The sequence below is a fragment of the Gossypium arboreum genome, chromosome 6 (assembly GCF_025698485.1).
Source record: "Gossypium arboreum isolate Shixiya-1 chromosome 6, ASM2569848v2, whole genome shotgun sequence".
Lineage (NCBI taxonomy): Eukaryota > Viridiplantae > Streptophyta > Magnoliopsida > Malvales > Malvaceae > Gossypium > Gossypium arboreum.
The window spans coordinates 42,617,312-42,628,405 of NC_069075.1; the positions used below are offsets into that span (position 1 = coordinate 42,617,312).

Sequence of the window (11,094 nt, forward strand, 5' to 3'; positions counted from 1 at the left end):
ACGGACCATCTAATAAAATAAAAATAAACCTTATTTTTGGGTTAGATTTGTGGTCCCAAAACCATTGTTTCGATTTCACTAAAAAAATAGGCCGTTACAATACTTAATAAAAAATAAAACAGTTAATTAAAAAATGCTTTAAAAACTAGTTATTTGGTTGTTTTGATTAGAGTGAGTTTTTGTGTTGGTGCATTTCTGCGAGATCGACTTTCATTCTTTTTCAACATGATTGCCTAAAACTTGGATATCATGAGCCAATGATTGGCATTTTCACCGTTGTTTATATACCCAGCTACTACATTCTCCATCATAAAGGGTTTCCTGTTTTTCACTGATTAATGGTAGTTTTGAAAGTAAAACTGCAATTCTAGAACCATTTATCCTAAGGGACAAAACTCTTACACTTGATAACTATATACATTTACAACAAGGTCTCATAATAGAACACAGATTGATTGTTATACATTTGTACAACATTATCACCTACTTTCACTTCTCTTTCTTCCTTTTGTTCGAGCTTCAGGCTTTTGACTTGTGCGTCCACTGCTAACTTTTCTTGGCCGAGAAGCTGAAACCTTCTTTGTCACAGCTAAGGACTCATCTGATGCTGGAGAATCTGCAGCACTTGTCTTCCCATGACAAGCCCCATCTACGGGATTCCTGTCGTTTGATGCGTTTCCTAGTGGTTTGCAATTACCACGGTGAATGCTCTAGGGCTTTGCAGGAGGTTTGTGCATAGGTGCGTTGGAGGAAAAGGTGATCATGGGAACCTTGCCTCTGTACTCCTTAAAATGTTGCCACAAAGCGGCGGTGACAATACGTCTCAGATGCAGTGCGGATTTATATTCACGAGTGTTCTTGGAATAAAAGACCAAGGCATTGTTGGCAACTAATAACATATCACAAAAGAGTTCTCTAACAGACATGATCAAATTACTGACTATTCTTTATCTTATGGTGTCGAAATCCATGTGTCGTAGGATCATTTTTTTGTATCTTCCTCTTTTCTGTGTGAGAAAAGAACAGTCTCGAGATTATCCATATATAAACATTAAGCCTCGGTACGACTGAACAAAGCTAGTGCTTGGTGTAACCGAAAAGCAGATTAATAAAAATTATTGACATCATTAATGAACTAAACTGAGAATACTTTCCTTTACCTGACTATCAAGCCTTTGCCGAAAGACGGAAGCACAGTCATTCTCTGCGACAGAACTGAATACTCTCATTATATCATCAATCCCTTCCCTGGTTGAACCTCCACTTTGATCCTCGACAGCTGAAGATTTGGCAATCTGAGCTGAGTTGCTAACTGAATTTTCTTTGCAAAGCAAAGCACTTGCAACATCAGCCGGGCATAAAGCCTCGCTTTCTCTCACACTCCCTTCTTTGGTATCCTTACTGCAATCTTTTCTCTTTCGTTTCCCTCTCCTCTTCCGCATACACGGTAACTTTCCTCCACATAGAGCATCTGCCAACTTATCAATGCTTGAAAATTTCTCCCTCTCATAGGTCAGTGCATCTCCTACTGGCTTGGAATCCGTATCTTCAGTAGGCACTGCAGCTGGAATCTGACAATCAAGCGCCCAGTTTGTCTGGGCCTCCTGCGTAAAACTACCAGCAGAGAGGCCATCCTTGCATGTGTCCTTACTGTAAAACTTAAATCCCTCGGATTTAGGACATGGTAAGGCTGATTCTGTTGGACTGGAATCATAATCAACCCTTGAATCATTTCTTTTCTTAACTTTTAGGCTTTCAAGCTTTGATTCCAGAGACCTGAGGAGGACTAGAATAAATCCAGAGTAATATAAACACAAGAATGCAAGTTTTAGGACGTAAAAAATCCGAAGATACCAAGATCAAAAGCATAAATTTGCTTTGTTCTTATTTAAAACATAAATTCAGGTTCATGTACTTTGAGACATCCGAAATTAAAAGCTCAATATTCACTAAAATTCAAACTAATACGCAAACAAAAGCTCTTTCAGGACTATCAACCAGGACATAGCTTTAGCTTTTACGCATTTTGGCTAGCATGACCAGAGAATCTTCTTAAAGTGTTGAGTATTTTGGAACTCCATTGCCAGATTACAAAAGAATAGTATAGGAACAAGACTCAAAACTACTAAAAGCATAGCCCATTTGGCAAAAGAGGCAAATTACTCACCCGATTGAATCTTCGGATTCCTCTAAAGCTTGCCTCACATCAGCCATTTGTTGTTTACGTAACTCCTCAAACCAAGCTCTAAAAGAAGCATACTTGAGAATGTAACTATGGAAATTAATACGTAATATTCGAACAAACTTGGGACAGGATTACTCACTTGCAACCTGAGTAACGTCGTTGTAGATCCTCATACTTGGCCTTACATGCCTGCATTCCCCATAATGTAGGAAAATAAAATCGACCATTTGGACAAATAATTTCAGTACACTGCATTAACAGCTGGAGCATTATCCTAGTACTCCCTCCCATTTAAACAAGGAAAGTTCAACATAAGTCAATTAAATACACATCCTTAATCATGTAGTTGTATTATAAAGATGTGAATTCATACTGATGCATTTCAAATATCATTCAATAGTTCAAGTAACCGACATCCTATGAGGCGAGATTCGAACCTTGAACCTTTTTGTCGAACATTAGGCAAAATGTCAAAACACGAATATCGAAGACAAATACTTATATTTAGGGAGTCAAAGCAAACTATTAACTACCCTGATTTACAAAAATTGTGCGCTTTCATTTTCCTAAAATACATTTTATAGTAGAATCCAACCAGAAGTGAAGATCATAAATAATCAAGGTTTTCAACTTCATGCATTTTCATTAATCCTTATTGGTCACCTGGAAATCTCGTGACAAGTACTTCCCCGTCACCCTAACAATAGTAATTAAATAATAATAATCAAAATCACAAACACAAACACATATGTTAATGTCAAGACTTGTTTGCCGCATAAAACGTAACCATTCATGTCCTTGTCTTGTTTCACTCTCATTTCTTTAATGCTAAAATTAATAACGAAGAACAATTTTATACCTAAAAAGGGAGAAATGGATCAAATCAGAATGTACAAATTAAAAAAAAAAGTGTTAATCGTATAATAACCTCAGGAGTGAAGGCAAAAGGAGAAAGAGCTCAGGTTCGGAGCTCCGAAGCGACGAGGTTCCAATCTCGGGTACCATGGCGGAGAACTGCCCCACCTAACAAAAGCTCCTCCCAAGTACCCCACGTCGTGTACGGCCCACGATTACTTTCAAAAAAGCAACGACGACCCACCACCGGAAATTTCTATTAAATCAAGAAAGCTATAGCCTTTCTCTTCTCCTCAGGCACATCCGGCGCACTTAGCCGACGCCATCCTCTTATAATATAAAAAAAAAAAAAAAACCAGAAACAAAAGTAAAAGTAAAAGGCGGTCTCTTTAGGTTTTTTTTTTCTTTTTTAATGAATTTTAAAACTCGTTAAAACTACAAGGGTATAAAAAGTTTAGAATTTTTAACGTAACGGAAAGTAGTCAAAATTTTAAAAAAGTGAAATCAGCCAAAAAACGGACGAGATTTTGCAGAATAATGTAGAAACAAAAGTGAGATATATATATCTCAAATATTTTTTTCAGGAAATAATCTCAAAGTATATAATTTGTTTTAGAGTGAGAAAAGCATGGGACAAGGAGAAGGCTTTTTTTTTTTTTTAATAAAGGGGTATGGAACTTTAAGTTTAGTTTTCTGCCATTGGGTTTTTTATATTTATTAATATTTTTTTGGTTTTGGTTGAGAAACAAAGACGCTGTCTTTTCTTCAGCTTCTCGGTTTTTGTACGCACTGGATTCACCTAATTGTCTTTGGCTTCGTTTAGATGGGCGATTGATTATGGTGTGGTACGGTGCGTTTAATTTACTTTTTGTCTCACGCTACAGTATCGCTACAGTATCGTTACAGTATCTAATCTCACCGCCACCGCTGTTTTTACACTAACCACAACTAAACGCACCATCCATCCAAACTCACCCTTCGTCTATTATTTATATATATATCCACACTTCGCTTCTTTTTTTTTAATGACAATTAACTCCTTTCTTATTTCATAATTACTTAATTAGAATAAATTTCCATTTCTATATATTAGTGAATACAATAATTGGAAAGAAAATACATTTTGTAATATTTATTTGCATTAGATATTATAACCAAGGTTGAGAAGTGTCCTATAAGAGTATAGTAAAATATTTAATAAAAAAATACATATCTATTTTTTAAAGTTGCTTCTGGAATAAAAAAAGATAATCTACTAGTGTACCAAATACTCACTTATTTTTTAATTTATAAAAATAAAATAAAATTTTTAAAAATGTCTTTAGATTAAATTTGTGACATCCCTAAAGTGACCCTAGTCGGAAAGCGGTTTCGAGACCGCTAAACCGAGTCACTAAATTATTTGAGTATGATAATTACTGTCTAAATATGTGAAAATGCATGTGTGAATTTTTTTAATTCTTTGATTTAGTTAATTTGAAGGTGAATTGAAAGAAAAGGACTCATGTGAAAGGATTTAATTATATGTGGCTAATTTTAAGAGGTTAATAAAGGAATGAAGTCAAATAAATGGAGTTGCATGTCAAATAACCCATTTGACAAGGTTAGTGGCCGCCATGACAAAATTATGGGCAAGGGAACATGTTTCCAACATGTTATGCTAGTGGTGTATGTAGGAAGCCATAAAATAATAGCTAGCATTAAAGAAATGAACAAAAAATGAGCATGGATGCCCCCCATTGTGCCGTAACTAGAGAGAAAAACAAAAAAAAAAGAAGGAAAATGCTCATTCTATTCTCCATTGCCGTGGCTTGAAGGAGGAAGAAGAAGGAATTCTTTTGTGCATGATTTGGCTTGGTTGATGCTTAGGAAGAGGTAAGCACTTTGAAACCCTTGGAAATTTAGATGTAAATGAGGGATTAGTTCAAGTTCTATTCATTCCATGGATTAAATTTGGTTGTTTGGAGGTTTGGTATTTGGCCAAGTAGTTGAAGCTCTTGGTACATATATTTTTCATGAAAGTTGAAATTGGTTTGTTCATAAGGGGAGGGGGTGCCGAATGTGGCCAATGAAAGGCCTTGATGAACTATATATGTGGCTTGGGTTTATGATATTCGGTTAAGGGATATTGTGCTAGCAAGGTTGGTTTTATATATACATGTAAGTTACTTTGTATATGATGTTTAAAAAAAAAAAATAGTGAAGGGCAAGTTAATGATGTTGGATAAATTTTTAGTAGAGTTGTGCTTAGGCATTCGGTCATTGATGAGCATTGTGGTAACCTAGTTGTAGTTGCAACTCCTAATTTTGAGATGGAATTTGTACACATACGTTAAGTAAATGGTTAGGGCCGAATGGGGACTATGTAATATCCTGATTTTGGGCCTAGTCGGAATAGTGGTTTCGTGACCACAAAATCCGAGATATAAATAATTATTTTATGATTATTTTAAGGTCTATGATATGATTGCATGATTGTGTGAAAATTTCGTGAAGAAATTTTATGCATAAAGTACTTAATTTGAAATTTGGGACTAAATTGAATAAATTGCAAAACTTGTGTTCTAGAAGTATTTTGCATAAAATTGAATTAGATTATTAATTAGAGGTCCTTAAAGAGTAATTTTACCAATTTTTAAGTCTATGGACAAAAATTGGACATGGATGGAATTTTGGAAAGTTTAGTAGTAAGGGCATTTTGGTCATTTAGGGTAAAATGAATTAAAATACAAAATTAAAAGCCAATTTTGCTCATCTTCAACCCCATGGCCGAATATAGCAAGGAGAAACCATGGCTAGGGTTTTTCAAGCTTCCAAGCTCGATTGTAAGTCCGTTCTAGCCTCGTTTTTAATGATTTTTACGTTTTTGGAGTCCCGATAGCTCGATTTAGCTTATGCTAGCAATAATTTAACCTAGGGTTTATATTTGGAAAAATACCCATAGGTGAAATTTGTGTATTTTGGTGTTTTATGATAGAATGTGAGGTTTTAAATCATGTTAGACAACTTGTGCTACTCGGTTTTAAGTGAAAACGAGCAAAAGGGCTTAATCGGTAAAAATACCTAATAGTCATAAGTACATGTTAGAGTGAGAATTTGATGTTGCCATAGAAGGGAAAAATGATCAGCATGTCATAAAACATAAGAAAATAGGCTGAATTTTAATTTACGAGCTTTGGGGCAAAAGTGTAAATATGCAAAAGTTTAGGGGCAAAATTGTAATTTTTCCAAAATATGATTTTGGGTCAATTTGAATAATGTGAGTCCTAATTAGACTATATTTTAAATGATAGAGCAAGGAAAACTGAAATTCGGGCTAAAATGGGGAAAATACCAAGTTGTGGACGAAATGGTAAAAATAGCCATTTTCGCATACGAGGTAAGTTCATGTGTAAATAATGTAGCATAATTGTTATTTTTAAGTTATTGATATTAATTATATGTTATGCTGAATTTATTATGAAATGTATGCTTTGTGGTTAATTTCAAATAATATGTAATTATGTGAATTACTTGATGAGTATGAACTATCACCGAGTATCGGTTCCGATATTCCGTGGAAGACGGAAAAGATGTGAGATCGAGGAAAAAAGCCCGTTTGAACCTTAGGAATAGATTAGGATACAAGTGACATGTCACTAGGATGGTTGAGCATCCGAACTCGTTGAGTTGAGTCCGAGTTCACTTATGGATGCGAATGTTCAACTCGTTGAGTTGAGTCCGAGTTCGAGAGATGTAACTAGGCATCCGAACTCGTTGAGTTGAGTCCGAGTTCACTTATGGATCGAACGCCGAGCTCGTTGAGTTGAGTCCGAGTTCACTTATGGGCGGGTTACATGGTAGCTTGGCTACATATGTGGCACTTATGTGCAAGTTATCCATGTATCCGAATTATATTCCGATGTGTTCAACGGGTAAAGTTCTACTCAAATGGAGGAATACTCAAGATGAAAGGGACGTATTGGTGAGTGTTGTGAAATGGATACTTTGAACAGGTATGTACTTAACCCTCGGGTTGAAAACTCAATATAACAACAATATGGTAAGATGATAAATGAAAAGGTGATATGAATGTCTTGGTGATGATTATGCAAATGATGTTTTATGTTTGCTTATATGGTTATGTTACTTGCTATTTGCATGTGAGCTTACTAAGCATTTATGCTTACTCCTCCTTTTCATTCCTTGTAGTGTTGACAAGCCAGCTCGAAATCGGAAACGGTCGGAGGCACGCTCACACTATCCGTATACCATCTTGGCGTAATGGCTTGTATATTTTGAGTATGGCATGTATAGCATTATAATCATTTTGTATATATGGTCTTATGATATGGTTATTGAGTGGTATGGAGATAGAAATGCTTGGTAATGATTAGCCATTGGAATGGCTAATCATGATCATATTTGGTATTATGTATGTCAAATTGCTAGCTAAGCCATGGAAACCATGAAATAGGTAAAATTTACCATAAAATAGATTCAGATAGCAGCAGTGACGTGAGTTTAAAAAATCACTAAAAATAGTAGAAATGGAATTAAATAATGAATAAGTTATGGAATCGAAGCTTGATGAGTCTATTTTCATATGGAATAAGCGAAACAGGTATATGAGCTATATTTTATGAGATGTTTAAATTTTTGTGAAACAGGGCCAGAGCGATTTCTGGATCCCCTGTTCTGACTTTGGAAATTCACCATAAATTTTAGAAAGATAATTAGAAATCACACTTTATATTTACAGATTCCTTATTGAGTCTAGTTTTATTAGAGACAAACAGCATAGTCATTGAAGCTCTGTACAGGAGATATCAGATTCGTAATACACAGAGGTCAGAGTAGTTGAACCCTGAAACAGGGAGACTTTAACTAATAAACTGTACTAATTGGCCCAACAAAAATTCTATAAAAAATTAGTAGATATATATATGAGTCTAGTTTCAGGAAAAATTTACGAATTGGATTTGAGTTTCGTAACTCGAGATATGATTTTTAAAGCGACTGTGATGCAGTTAGCCAGCTTGTCTGGAAATTTTAAAATGAATTGTATGAGCTGTTTAATTAATGAATTAAGTCCGTTAACACCTCGTGTTCGACTCGCAACGGTATCGGGTATGGGGTGTTACATTTAGTGGTATCGAGCAGGTTTAGTCGGTTCTCGGACTAACCTAGCATGTGTAAAAGTTTAGCTATACATGCCATCGATCGTGATAGTGTGATGTCTTCCGACGCGTATGAGTACCGTCTTATTTAGACAGTACTCTCCAACCGAAATGTGCCGACCATGTTCACGGTTATGTGAAGGTATTTGAGTAAAGTTATGATTATGATAAGTCTCGGTTCAGAAAAGTATGAATAAATGTTTATGATACATATGTGATAATATGTGAGATGAAAGTTCATGTTGTGATAAATATCTATATTTGCTTAATGCTCATACGATGTAGTGTATGTAGCTTACTTGATAAGATGAACAGAATAAATAAAAAGTAGTAGAGGTATGAATAAAGGTCATAATATCATAATACTAATGAAAATGTCCTTGTCTTGATTGGACGTTGAATGTTGATGAATGTTAATGATATACAATTTTTTATGAGGTAAAGGATTATAATGAAATGAACTTATCTATGTTAAATTGTTGGACCTAATTATATGATTGTAATGATATGTACATGATGATGCACAAAATGAAAGTTGTGATTGTGATGCAAATATCTATGTTTGTTTGGCCTTATATAATGTCATGAGCATGAATTAATTTAATTAAATGAATGGATAAGTAAAGCTGTCTAGAAAACATAGAATGTATGCATAAGTATATTGTCTAAATGGGACAATAGGAAAATTGGTGTAAGCCAACATGAATGAATGACATGATTTTGATGATGTTACTATGATGATGGAAGTTGTGTCATATGTGTATGTATAAGAAAGTCGAGTCAGAGGTCCTACAACCCCTCCCCCTTACCAAAGTAGTACTTATAATGGAATTTCATGAGATTTGTATTGAATAAGTTTCCTGTTGAGAACCCAAAGAGTTCAAAGATAGAATAATTATAAGTATGATCCGAGATTGAAAATGAGCTGATAAGTAAAGTCGAGCCGAAAAGTATCGGATTGATATAAAGATTATTGGAATTATGCCTTGTCCCGATTAGAGAAGGAATTCTCTTTGGTAAATCGAATTACTCAAGTGCAAGGTCGAGAAAAGTGTAAATCGAAATTTATTCGAACCCACATTCTTTAGTGAATGATTTAATATGAAATTTGTGACGGCAGAACTAGTTGGGGAAATGATATTTCAAATGTGAATTATCCGAGTGTGACAGCTTATGACCGGACAGATTTAGCGATCTCTTTTGAGATGTTCTATGTGTTTACCCGTTCTCGAAATATTTCTATGGCTATTGATCTTTTGAAGAAATTCTTGTTATATGGGAATGTCTTCTAATTTTGGTGTTGGATGAAAGCATTGGTAGTCCTGATGGTTTATAATTTATATTGCTCTATTTCATTGGGTATTCTATTTCATTTCGTTCGATAAGAATTGATGAGAGAATTCATATGATATTATGATTCTGCTTTCTTCTACTTGATGCTTCATCCGATATATATGTATGGGAAGATATATTGATCTTGTTATATTTGATTTCAGTGGGATTAAATAATGTTTTCTTTTGGACTTTCTTTCTTTGAAGAATTATCGTAGTATTCATATTTTCTCTATGAATTTGGTTTTGATTCTCCAAGATAGTATCATATCTTGGGTTTCTTTATCCCGGATCTCTTTATTCGGATTTCTTTATTCCGGTTTCTCTCTTGGATTTCTTTATTCGGTTTTCTTGTTATCTTTGTTCCATAATTTGTCAATTATGACTCATGTTCGAAGTACGTTCTTCAGCTCGTGATAATCATGTCAAATATGACTATACTTCTAATTTGATCTTGGTAATGTGGTGATTTTAGTATTGGGATTTTTTCTAATTTCTATGTAAGGATTTGACATCAGTAAAGGCATAGGTGATAAAAGCGCGAGTTTTAGTCGGTATGGTAAATTATTTATTTGAAAGATTTCATGTGACAATTATGTCAGGATTATTTTTCCCAAGTCGATAATAGAATTTCATTTTGTACGTATAAAAGAGTAAATAGTTTGAACGAGAAGTGTATATTTATTAGAAAGAGTTGAATATTAGTTTAAGTCACTACGAATGATAAGGTTTCCATCTTGTGAAAGCTGAAAAGTTTATTACATGTTGACAGAGTTCGGATAGATGAGAATATTGGTAACCGAAGCGTCTGAACTAGACTAGTCTACATTGAGCAAAGACTTCGACTTTCAGTAATGTATTGTTGTATGAATTGTGATGTGTTTCAAGACAGTGAGGTAATGTGATAGTTTAGAGCATCCGATGTTACATAAAATCGAAGTTGTTAAAGGGGTTAAAGCCGAGCATTGGGATCTATCAAAATTATCCTTGTCAATGTTGATATTGGGATGGAAATGAGAAGGATTATTCTTGAGGCCATATCAGAATTATTTCTATGGCGGAAAGAGGAAAATGTGATGTATCCTATTGTTAAATGTTTGGCGAGATCTATAAATCACATTTGTATTGAATGAATTCCTACTCATCGATTCATGGAATTTCGTGTCTCTTTGATTGTTGGATTTCTTGGAATTCGGTCTCCATTAAATCAAGTTGAGATCCAGGTTTTATGTCATGATATCATGGGAAATTGAGAAGGGTTGAAAATTTAAGAACAGTTGAGAGTTGAGACTGTAAGCTTTTAGATCATATGAGAAATTGAAGAGATGTATTGGAGGTACAGTCTAAGTGCAAGTTCTTGACACCAAATATGAGATTAAAAGTGAAGACCACTTTTCTGGTAAGATTTTCGGGGACGAAAATCCCTGAAGGGGGGGAGAGTTGTAATATCCTGATTTTGGGCCTAGTCGGAATAGTGGTTTCGTGACCACAAAATCCGAGATATAAATAATTATTTTATGATTATTTTAAGGTCTATGATATGATTGCATGATTGTGTGAAAA

The 11,094-nt window shown here is 34.6% G+C and overlaps 1 pseudogene; it reads right to left on the minus strand.

Moving 5' to 3' along the window:
* Positions 1-376: 376 nt before the first annotated feature.
* LOC108485308 (uncharacterized) lies at positions 377-3,366 on the minus strand (annotated as a pseudogene).
* Between the last annotated feature and the right edge of the window lie 7,728 nt (positions 3,367-11,094).